The sequence below is a fragment of the Bombina bombina genome, unplaced genomic scaffold (assembly GCF_027579735.1).
Source record: "Bombina bombina isolate aBomBom1 unplaced genomic scaffold, aBomBom1.pri scaffold_1214, whole genome shotgun sequence".
Taxonomy (NCBI): Eukaryota; Metazoa; Chordata; class Amphibia; order Anura; family Bombinatoridae; genus Bombina; species Bombina bombina.
Window position 1 is genome coordinate 69,937 of NW_026512786.1, and position 9,903 is coordinate 79,839.

At 41.3% G+C, this 9,903-nt stretch overlaps 1 pseudogene; it reads right to left on the bottom strand.

The window, feature by feature from the left end:
• Positions 1-5,394: 5,394 nt before the first annotated feature.
• Positions 5,395-9,362, bottom strand: LOC128644538 (zinc finger protein 883-like; annotated as a pseudogene).
• Between the last annotated feature and the right edge of the window lie 541 nt (positions 9,363-9,903).

Here is a 9,903-nt window from a genome sequence, read left to right on the forward strand (position 1 = left end):
GGGTCAGCAGGGAATGGCTGGGATTATGGGATAAGAATGTGGCTCTTCGATGCCAGTGAGAAGGAGAGCTGAAGTGCATACCTGCTCAAATAAATATTCTAGTTGCTATCAAACACATTACAACTTCTACTACAGTCAGTCACAGATCAGTCACGGTTAGCTAAATTTAATATAAGCACCCCCACCATTATTTATCAATATAATGGGGTTTGGCAGGGTTTACAATACAATTAATTATTATTAAAGTTAGAGTACTCTGTGACTGTTATAGTACTTTTTAGAGATTAATATACTTTTAATTTAATTTACTGTGCAGTGTGTTGTGTTCAACCCAGACTTTACTGTGGTTCTGTAACTGGACTAAACATTTTAGTCACATGGTGTTCTTGCTTCTGAAATTACATGTACACAGTAATTCAGATTGCATTTCCTTTAGATTTTCATTGCAAAGTGAAATAATGGTGGGGGTGCTTATATTAAATTTAGCTAAGCTGACCCTAAAGCCTTTATCTTCTTCCTTAGAAAAAAAAGTCCCTCAGGGAAAATATATAGTAGATATAAATATCACCAGTGAGACTTGGCTTATTTAACCTGACAGCATTAACCATTTTATACAATGCAGATGACAGAGCAGCCTCTGTATGACAGGAGTTTTTAAACAAATGTCTGCTCTTAGATGACATAATAAAATAGCCGTCTCCCTTATTATTTTCATAAGTTGTGTAAAGCAATCTAAAAAATAAAGCTATTACACCATGTCCCTAATTACAATTAGTTTCTAAGAATAAATCATCAGTAGTTTTGTCTTTTTTTTGCTTATGAGCCTGATATATATATGACTACATTTGGGCCTCACATATGCAGGAGGATAGTGCTTAGCATAAAGGGACGTGCTGACTTGCTGTTCTCATCAGTACGTGCCACTATGTGAGGCTTATTCTACCTTTAGATCTTTAATGCTTGGGTGTAGCACAATGCAAGCCTTACTTGTACATGTACTGTCTGTCTGACACTGTGTTCGTGTTGTTGTATGTGTTGATGTCTGATTTACCTGAGAGGTCGTCTCCGGCTTGCTCCTCCGTCCACGCCTCACGGTCTTCCACACACACACACAGCAGCTGACAGCTCCTCCTAGCCACGGCACACACTAAATCCCAGCATATCAGCTCCAGCTCCTGTACTGACTCTGTCTCTGAGTCTGTCTTCTTCCCGCCTGAACTTCAAGTCTGTGTCGGGCAGCGCGACGTCACTCAGCAGCAACCCAGCAGGCACGCCTCCCGGCAGTGGTGATGCTGTGTGACCTAGCTCCATCATGGAGGCGGTTTTGAGAACCACCTCCATTAGAGCATGTATGGGGCCCGGCAAGTCACCACTGGGTGGCACTAAAGTGAAACTATATTCACTATTATTCAGATCCATGTTGCGCAATTTATGGAGGGCAGCGGACCGGCTCACTGCCTCCTAATTGCGCAACATGAATGCTGAATTTAATTTGGCAGCGCAAGCACACTAGCGCAGTATGAAATATGATGTGGGTAATCGCGGGGGGATGGGGGGTGTACCCTTGGGGATGGGGGTGGCTCAAAACCCCCCCCAAAAAACATATTTTTATTTTTTAAATAAACATTATTTAAAATCTTCCTTCTGTGATTGGACAGGGGAGGCACTGCCTCCCCTGCCTCCTATTACTGCACGTCATATTATATATATATATATATATATATATATATGTATATATAGTGTGTGTGTAATATTGGTATGTTTGTGTGTATACAGTATGTGTGTGTGTATATGTATATATATATATATATATATAATATATATGTATACACACAAACATACCAATATTACACACACACACACTATATATATATATATATATATATATTGGTATGTTTGTGTGTATACAGTATGTGTGTGTGTGTATATATATATATATATATATACATACATGCATACATGTATGTATATATATATATATATATATATATACACATACATACACGCATATGTATACTGTATATATATATATAAAATAACTATTACAAATATATATATATAAATATATATGCACCAGATGTGTTGATGATCAAAGGGAAGGAGGCTGGGGCACTTTGCCCAGGCCGGACAACGGCAGACAATAAAGAAGCAGCCCCCTCGTATCCCATCCTTACCATAATTTACTGGCCCTTCTGCCTGTGTAAGGCTGTCAGTGCCGCGCTCGGGAAGAGAGGAGGATGGGGAGACTGCACTTGAAGAAGAGTTCACGCAGCATGCCATGCATTGCAGTAACACAATCAGGCTTTTGTTGGTGGCGGGGGCTGGTTCTGGACTCCTGATCTATTCCTTTTGCTTCTCTTTTGCGCTATGACTTGGCTCCTGCTGTTACTACTTGGGAACTGATCTTTGGCTTAAACCTGACTACCCCTTCTACCTAGTGATTTGCCTTCTGACTCTACTCTGTGTTTTGTCCTTGAACTGCCTATCCTTTCTCCTGTTTTTTTGTGGGGGGGGGTTTCAGTGCCTATTTTTTTGATACTCGGGTACCTATTACTATCAAAAGCACTAAGAGGTTTAACAAGTGCGGGTCAGAGAGTGCTGGTAATGGGTCAGACTGCAAAGCTGTAATCTGACTGAGCACTGTGACGGTGTCACCGCTTGCCACACCACTCCCGACCACCTCAGCTGCTCAGTCAGTGTCACATTTGATCACATGATCACATCCATGTAATTCGGGAAATTCCATCCTGAAATGAGTGGCTGACTGGCAGTGGCTGAGCCTGTAATTTTGTTTGTGCAGTCGCAGTGCTGCTTACTGGCGGTTCTGCCACTGCGCTAGTGTGCTCTCTCACACAAACTGTTGCTTGCTGGCAAGTGGCAAATTGCTGCTCTCCAGTCTCCGCTGCCTCTGCCGGCCCACTGGGATTTTTTTTCCCGGTATCCCGGCGGACCAATCCAGCCCTGGGGGCGAGAACTAGGATGGTGGTGCAGTCTACTCAATGAGCAGTGGACAGGGCTACAGTAATGCTGTTAAGGGATGTCCATTCTTCTCCCGGGCACTGTTACACAGCAGGAGGAGGATTAATGCCAGAGTGAGTCAAACATGCAACTCACATTATAAAAGACAGGAGCGGTCTAAATCTCACAGTGATTCACTGAAGTCTGCCCCCTGTCAAGTGCTGCCTAGGTCCATTGAACCCACTTGGTCCCATGGTTGAGCCGGCCCTGGGCTGTGCTCCACTTGCATTATCATGCCTTCCCCATCATGAGTCCCCTTGCAAAACAGGGTTCTAGGTGTATGGAAAGTGTATAGATTTGTCTTTACAACAGGGGCGGGACAATTTCTTAAATATAGGTGTGAGAGTTCATGATTCATTACTCCTGTGAATTGCTCTTTCCGGCCACTAGGAGGAGGCAAAGATTTCCAAACCTCTTGAGAGAGGCCCATTTTCCCTTCAGAGTGTAGTGTTTGTTGGAGGGCTGTATTGGGAGTATGGGTAGTAACACGTTTTTCACCTCATGGGAATTGGCCACAAGCCTGCCATAGGTCTCGCAGGGATCTGGCCTTTGGCTCCTCCTGTTGGGACATCAGTATACTCCTATTCCATATCCTCTTCTGATATGTTTCAGCACTGGTTTGGCTTTCTACTGGTTCTTTCCAGGATTTGATTGCCTATTGGTAAGTACTAGTTTTATTGTTGAGCACTCTATCAGCCTCTTTTTTAGGCAGTGGGAGCATCTCATAGCTACAATACAAAGGTTTGCTGCTACAGTAAATAAACGGAAGCAAACGCTCTCACAAAAACTCCATCACAGCCTCCATCTTTCATAGGATGGTGGAACAAAGACCGGTCTTGGAAGCCGCTATTACAATTACTGATATGATCCCTGCACATCTTTCTCTCCAATAAATCTCGCCCTGTGTTCTCTAATGTGCCAGGGATCCAACCCAATTCTAGATTAGATCTGCCTGGCCTGAAGTGTGCATAGCTAATAGGTTCATAGTCTGTTGTACAAACCTGTGACACTACTGCTGAATAGATGACGGAGGCTCTGGGTGTCACAATTCCAGCCTCCAGTCAAGAAATGTGTCTCTCTATAGAGCTGTGATCTTCTGTTGAATATTATGCTTCAGCTGAAAGGAATTCATAACACCAGAATATAATGTTCTGCCAGCCCCAACGGTCATATCCTAGTATAACAGCTCTCCACGACTGTAATTAAGTTGTTGCTAACAGATGAGGAGAAATAACGCTATAGGCTTTTGAAAACAGAATCACACAGAAACCATTTAGATTCTGCTGAAATTCATACAAGGGACGTCAGCAAGACAATAGGTTACCCAGGGAAGTTGCTTACATAAAATACACTGGCAGATTCTAGTTCTAGAATGTACAGAATATTCCTTACAGCAATATTTTCATAGACGTAGCTTTGTAAGTGACTGTAGTCATTTCTGTCCAATGACCACATTCTGGCTGTGCTTATAGATGTATCATGAATAAAGCTTCATTACTTTAACTCTAGAAAGGACCATCCCATTCTGAAAGAATCTAGGTTTACACAATTAGCAGTTAATGATGTAAGATGTAGGCAATATGTATAAAAATGGTACAGATTATACAAAAGGAGAATTCAGAAATGAACAGCTTAAATATCTGTACTAATAATGATATTAAATGGCATTACCTGGGGCAACATGGACTTTAAACAGCTCTAGTTGTAATAATTTCACTTAAACCTCAGAGCCTGCTGTATATATGTACTATAGAAATTAGGGCTGACGTGTAAGTTTTGGAAACCACTACATCCAGAGTCAAATATTTTACCAGCCCTTGTGATGTTAATAGTGTTGAGCTATTTATGGGATGGGTGCCACGTAATCTTGGCATCACTGAGCCCAATATACTAACAACAGACTTGTACTTGGGCAAAAAAAACAGGGACGTGGCTATGAAGGTGATTAGAGGTGGTCTAAATGATCTCTTCTTTACTTTTTACACAAGTTTTCCGGTTACTGAATCTATCCAACCTGCCCACAACGTTAACCCTATACCCAGCAGTGAGAGGCAGTCTTACAGATCATACCAGGGTACTACAGTATCGGCCGTTGCTTCACTTTACAGCTTTGTGTGACTTCTAGAAAAGAGTATTACTAATGAAATGTAACCTGTGTTTTATTTACAGAAAAATATAGCGTTTTTCTTTAGAAGTTAGCGTCTCTATGTTGAATGCAGAGACTTCAGTAACCCTGATATGAAAGTACATCACTAATAGCATAAGATTATAGTGTTTTCAATCTACAGCAGAAATAGGGACAGTTTAGTTTCCGACTATTGCTTTATAATACAAAATGTGCAACTCTGTGTCGCCCTACATGTTCTTCGTGCTGGTTTAATATGAGTTGATCACAGACTGAATCTTTTTCCAGCACATGTACAATGCGTTTATCCTGTGCGTGGTTTGGTGCAGAGTAAAAGTAGAATTACAGGTGAATCGTTTGCCACATTCGAGGCACTTGTGCGGCTTTTTTTCCCTGTGGCTCATTTGGTGTTTAACGAGAAAAGAATGTTTAGTGAAGCTTTTATCACATTCTGGGCAGTTGAGGGAGGAAGATTTATTTGGGTGGATTTTGGGATGTTGCTGGTAGTTGGAGCTACGGAGAAAACTCTTGTCGCACTCAGTACAATTATAGGGCTGCTCCCCTGTGTGTGTTCTGTGATGGGTCACAAGGGTTAAACTGCGCCTGAAGCTTTTCCCACAGTCGAGGAAGTGTAGGGCTTTTCTCCACTGTGAATCCTCTGGTGATTAACCAAGTGCGGGTGCTGGATAAAGCTCTTAACGCATTCAAAGCACATATAGGGTTTCTCACCAGTGTGGGTTCTCATGTGCATGGTGAGATATGTGCAGCGACTGAAACATTTCCCACATTCTGAGCAGGTATAAGGTTTCTCCCCAGTATGTGATCTCTGGTGGTTCTTGTACTCAGAAATCTGGATGAATCGTTTCCCACAGACATTGCACTGGTACAGTCACTCACCTGTGTGAGTTTTGATGTGTCGCAGGTGAGCTGACTTACAAGGACTTCCCTTCCCACAATCATCACAAATAAAGGCATCTGGATTGGCTGGCGTTCACTTTTGTTTTTTCTTCTTTTTAACTGTTTCTTCTGCTTTAAAAAACAATTGTACTGGTGTGCTCATCTGATGCTGCTGTGGTATGGTGCTCAATGCTGTTACACACATTCCCAGCACCAGAAGATGCCTCTTTTGTCTCAATTAGCTCTTGTTTAATCTTGATCATTTTCTAGACTTTGATTGCCTATTTATTATCTATAATTTTCTTCTCTTTAAAAGACTCTTTCTGACTTGAATTAATATATTGACCAGTGCTGCTTATTGCCCATAATTACAGATTGTTTCCCCGCACATCATCAGTACCGCACTGCATGCCGGGACACCCCCTTTAAATTTTTAAGTCATTTTTATTTTTAGCATGTATCAGGTATTACACACTTAGATTTGTCAGAATTCCACATGGGTCTTATGAGCGTCGACTTTTGAGTCTGCGTGCATCGGGATAGTGTGTGTAGGTTTCTCGAGATTGTGCGTGTCAGGTTTTTTGCACACAGGTTAGTTTTGCCATGCTTTTTCCTTTATCTTACTTGGGTAATATGTACGCTCTCTTTTGCCTAGTGCACTATATTGATGTCAGGCATGCAGTCTGGTCCATCTCCTAGTCCGGTTTATTCTTTTTTTATGTTGGCTTAGCGAGGTTTGGCATTGTAAGTTTTTAGGAGCTGCTTCTAAGAGGTAAAATTTTTCCCTTACTTAAAGAGCTCTTTTTTGAGGGTTTAACTATTGATATAACTATTTATAAGTAATTTATGTACATTTCTAGTTTTCAAAAGTTCTGCTGTTATGGAGCCTTCTGATTCTGTCCCTAAATCTACTTTTGAAGCTGGGTCCTCTGAACACTTTCCTACCACTGTTAAATGTGTTTATTGTAAGCAGACTGAGGTTTTAACTTCAGCACAATTATGCAATACATGTTTAAATGTCCTAATGCATTCTGACCAGTCTAATGCTACTTGCTACTAAAGGTATTACTGCTCCTTCTGTTGGTTTCTTACAGGGGAGTTCTTCAGATTTTGCTCTTGGAGTTAAGGACTTTATTCGCTCTACAGTGCCTGAGATGTTGGCAGATATGCTGCCTTCAAATAAGCATAAAAGGTCAGTTTTTAATATAACGTCTACTAGCTCTAAGACTACTGAGATTAATGTTTCTGTTCATGAAAGTACTGAATCCTCAGAGGGAGAGATTTTTTTTTCTAATGATCAGGGGTCTTCCTCTGATCATGAATCAGAATCATCCTCTTGTTTATTTAAAATGTAACATATTCCTTTTAAAGGACATTTTTCTTACTTTAGAGGTTAAAGGTTCTAAGGTAGCTGAGGATAAGGGGCCAATTTATCAAGCTCCGTATGGAGCTTGATGCCCCTGTTTCTGCGCAAGCATTGAGGCTTGCCAGAAACAGAAGTCATGAAGCAGCGGTCTAAAGACCGCTGCTCCATAACTTGTCTGCCTGCTCTGAGGCAGCGGACAGAAATCAACACGATTAAAAACGATCGGGTTGATTGACACCTCCTGCTAGCGGCCGATTGGCCACGAATCTGCAGGGAGCAGCATTGCACCAGCAGTTCACAAGAATTGCTGGTGCAATGATAAATGCTGACAGCGTATGCTGTTGCCGTTTATCGATGTGCAGCAGACATGATACACTACATCGTATCATGTCCGCTCGCACTATGATAAATCTACCCCTATGTCTGAAAATCATTTAGATTTTATTTATAAATCTATGGTTAAATCTCTAGAGGTTTTCTCTGCCCCTGATGCTGTCTCTGAGATAGTCTATAGGGAATGGTCTAACACAGGTAATCCTTTTAATCCTTCTGCAAGGTTTAAGAATATGTATCCTTTACCAACTTCTACTATTGAACTTTGAAAAGCTGTTCCCAAAGTGGACAGGGCTATATCAACCTTGGCTAAGCATACTACTATCCCTTTGGAAGATAGTTATTCCTTTAAAGACCCTTTAGTTATGAAGTTTGATTCTTTCCATAGGAGGACTTTTCAGCAAGCAGGTTATTTTTTAGACCAGCAGTCTCTATTGCTGGTGTGGCTGCTGCCTCTTCCATTTGCTTGAATAGTCTTTCTGAGCAGTTTTCTGATTATTTGTGATGCTGTCTTTGACATAATTATAGGGACAGTCTAGTCAAAATGAAATTTTCATTATTCAGATAGGACTTGTAATTTTAATCAACTTTCCCATTTACTTTTATCATCAAATTTGCTTTGTATGTTCTTAGTTAAAACTAAACATAGGTAGGCTCATATACTAATTTCTAGACCCTTGAAGGATGCCTCTTATCACATGCTTTTTTATAGGCCGTTGCTTCACTTTACAGCTTTGAGGGGATCCCAGACTGAATCTTTTTCCAGCACATGTACAATGCGTTTATCCTGTGCGTGTTTTGGTGCAGAGTAAAAAGTAGAATTACAGGTGAATCATTTGCCACATTCGAGGCACTCGTGAAGCTTTTTTTCCCTGTGGCTCATTTGGTGTTTAACGAGAAGAGAATGTTTAGTGAAGCTTTTATCACAGTCTGGGCAGTTGAGGGATGAAGATTTATTTGTGTGGATTTTGCAATGTCGCTGGTAGTCAGAGCTATGGAGAAAATTCTTGTCGCACTCAGTACAAGTATAGGGCTGCTCCCCTGTGTGTGTTCTGTGATGGGTCACAAGGGTTGAACTGCGCCTGAAGCTTTTCCCACAGTTGCGGGAAGTGTAGGGATTTTCTCCACTGTGAATCCTCTGGTGATTAACCAAGTGCGGGTGCTGGATAAAGCTCTTAACGCATTCAAAGCACATATAGGGTTTCTCACCAGTGTGGGTTCTCATGTGCATGGTGAGATATGTGCAGCGACTGAAACATTTCCCACATTCTGAGCAGGTATAACGTTTCTCCCCAGTATGTGATCTCTGGTGGTTCTTGTACTCAGAAATCTGGATGAATCGTTTCCCACAGACATTGCACTGGTACGGTCGCTCACCTGTGTGAGTTTTCATGTGTCGCAGGTGAGCTGACTTACAAGGACTTCCTTTCCCACAATCATCACAAATAAAGGTATCTGGATTGGTTGGCGTTCGCTTTCGTTTTTTCTTCTTTTTAACTGGTTTTTCTGCTTTAATAAAAACACTTGTACTGGTGTGCTCATCTGGTGCTGCTGTGGTATGGTTCTCAATGCTGTTACATACTTTCTCAGCACCAGAAGATGCCTCTTTTGTCTCAATTAGCTCTTGTTTAATTTTGATCACTTTTTAGACTTTGCTTGTCTATTTATTCTCAAAGAACAAGAAAAAAGGCACCTTCACGGTTATGCGGTTAAAAAGTCTTTAGTTTATTTTCTTGAACAGCAAAACAAATTCTTAAGTTCAGCTCAGGATGGAAAGTTTGGGTTGTTCCCAGTGACCCACTGACGCGTTTCGGCTCGCTGGCCGTAATCGTAGTGTGAGGTTTAAGAATATGTATCCTTTACCAACTTCTACTATTGAACTTTGGAAAGCTGTTCCCAAAGTGGACAGGGCTATATCAACCTTGGCTAAGCATACTACTATCCCTTTGGAAGATAGTTCTTCCTTTAAAGACCCTTTAGTTATGAAGTTCGATTCCTTCCATAGGAGGACTTTTCAGCAAGCAGGTTATTTTTTAGACCAGCAGTCTCTATTGCTGGTGTGGCTGCTGCCTCTTCCATTTGCTTGAATAGTCTTTCTGAGCCGTTTTCTGATTATTTGTGATGCTGTCTTTGACATAATTATAGGGACAGTCTAGTCAAAATG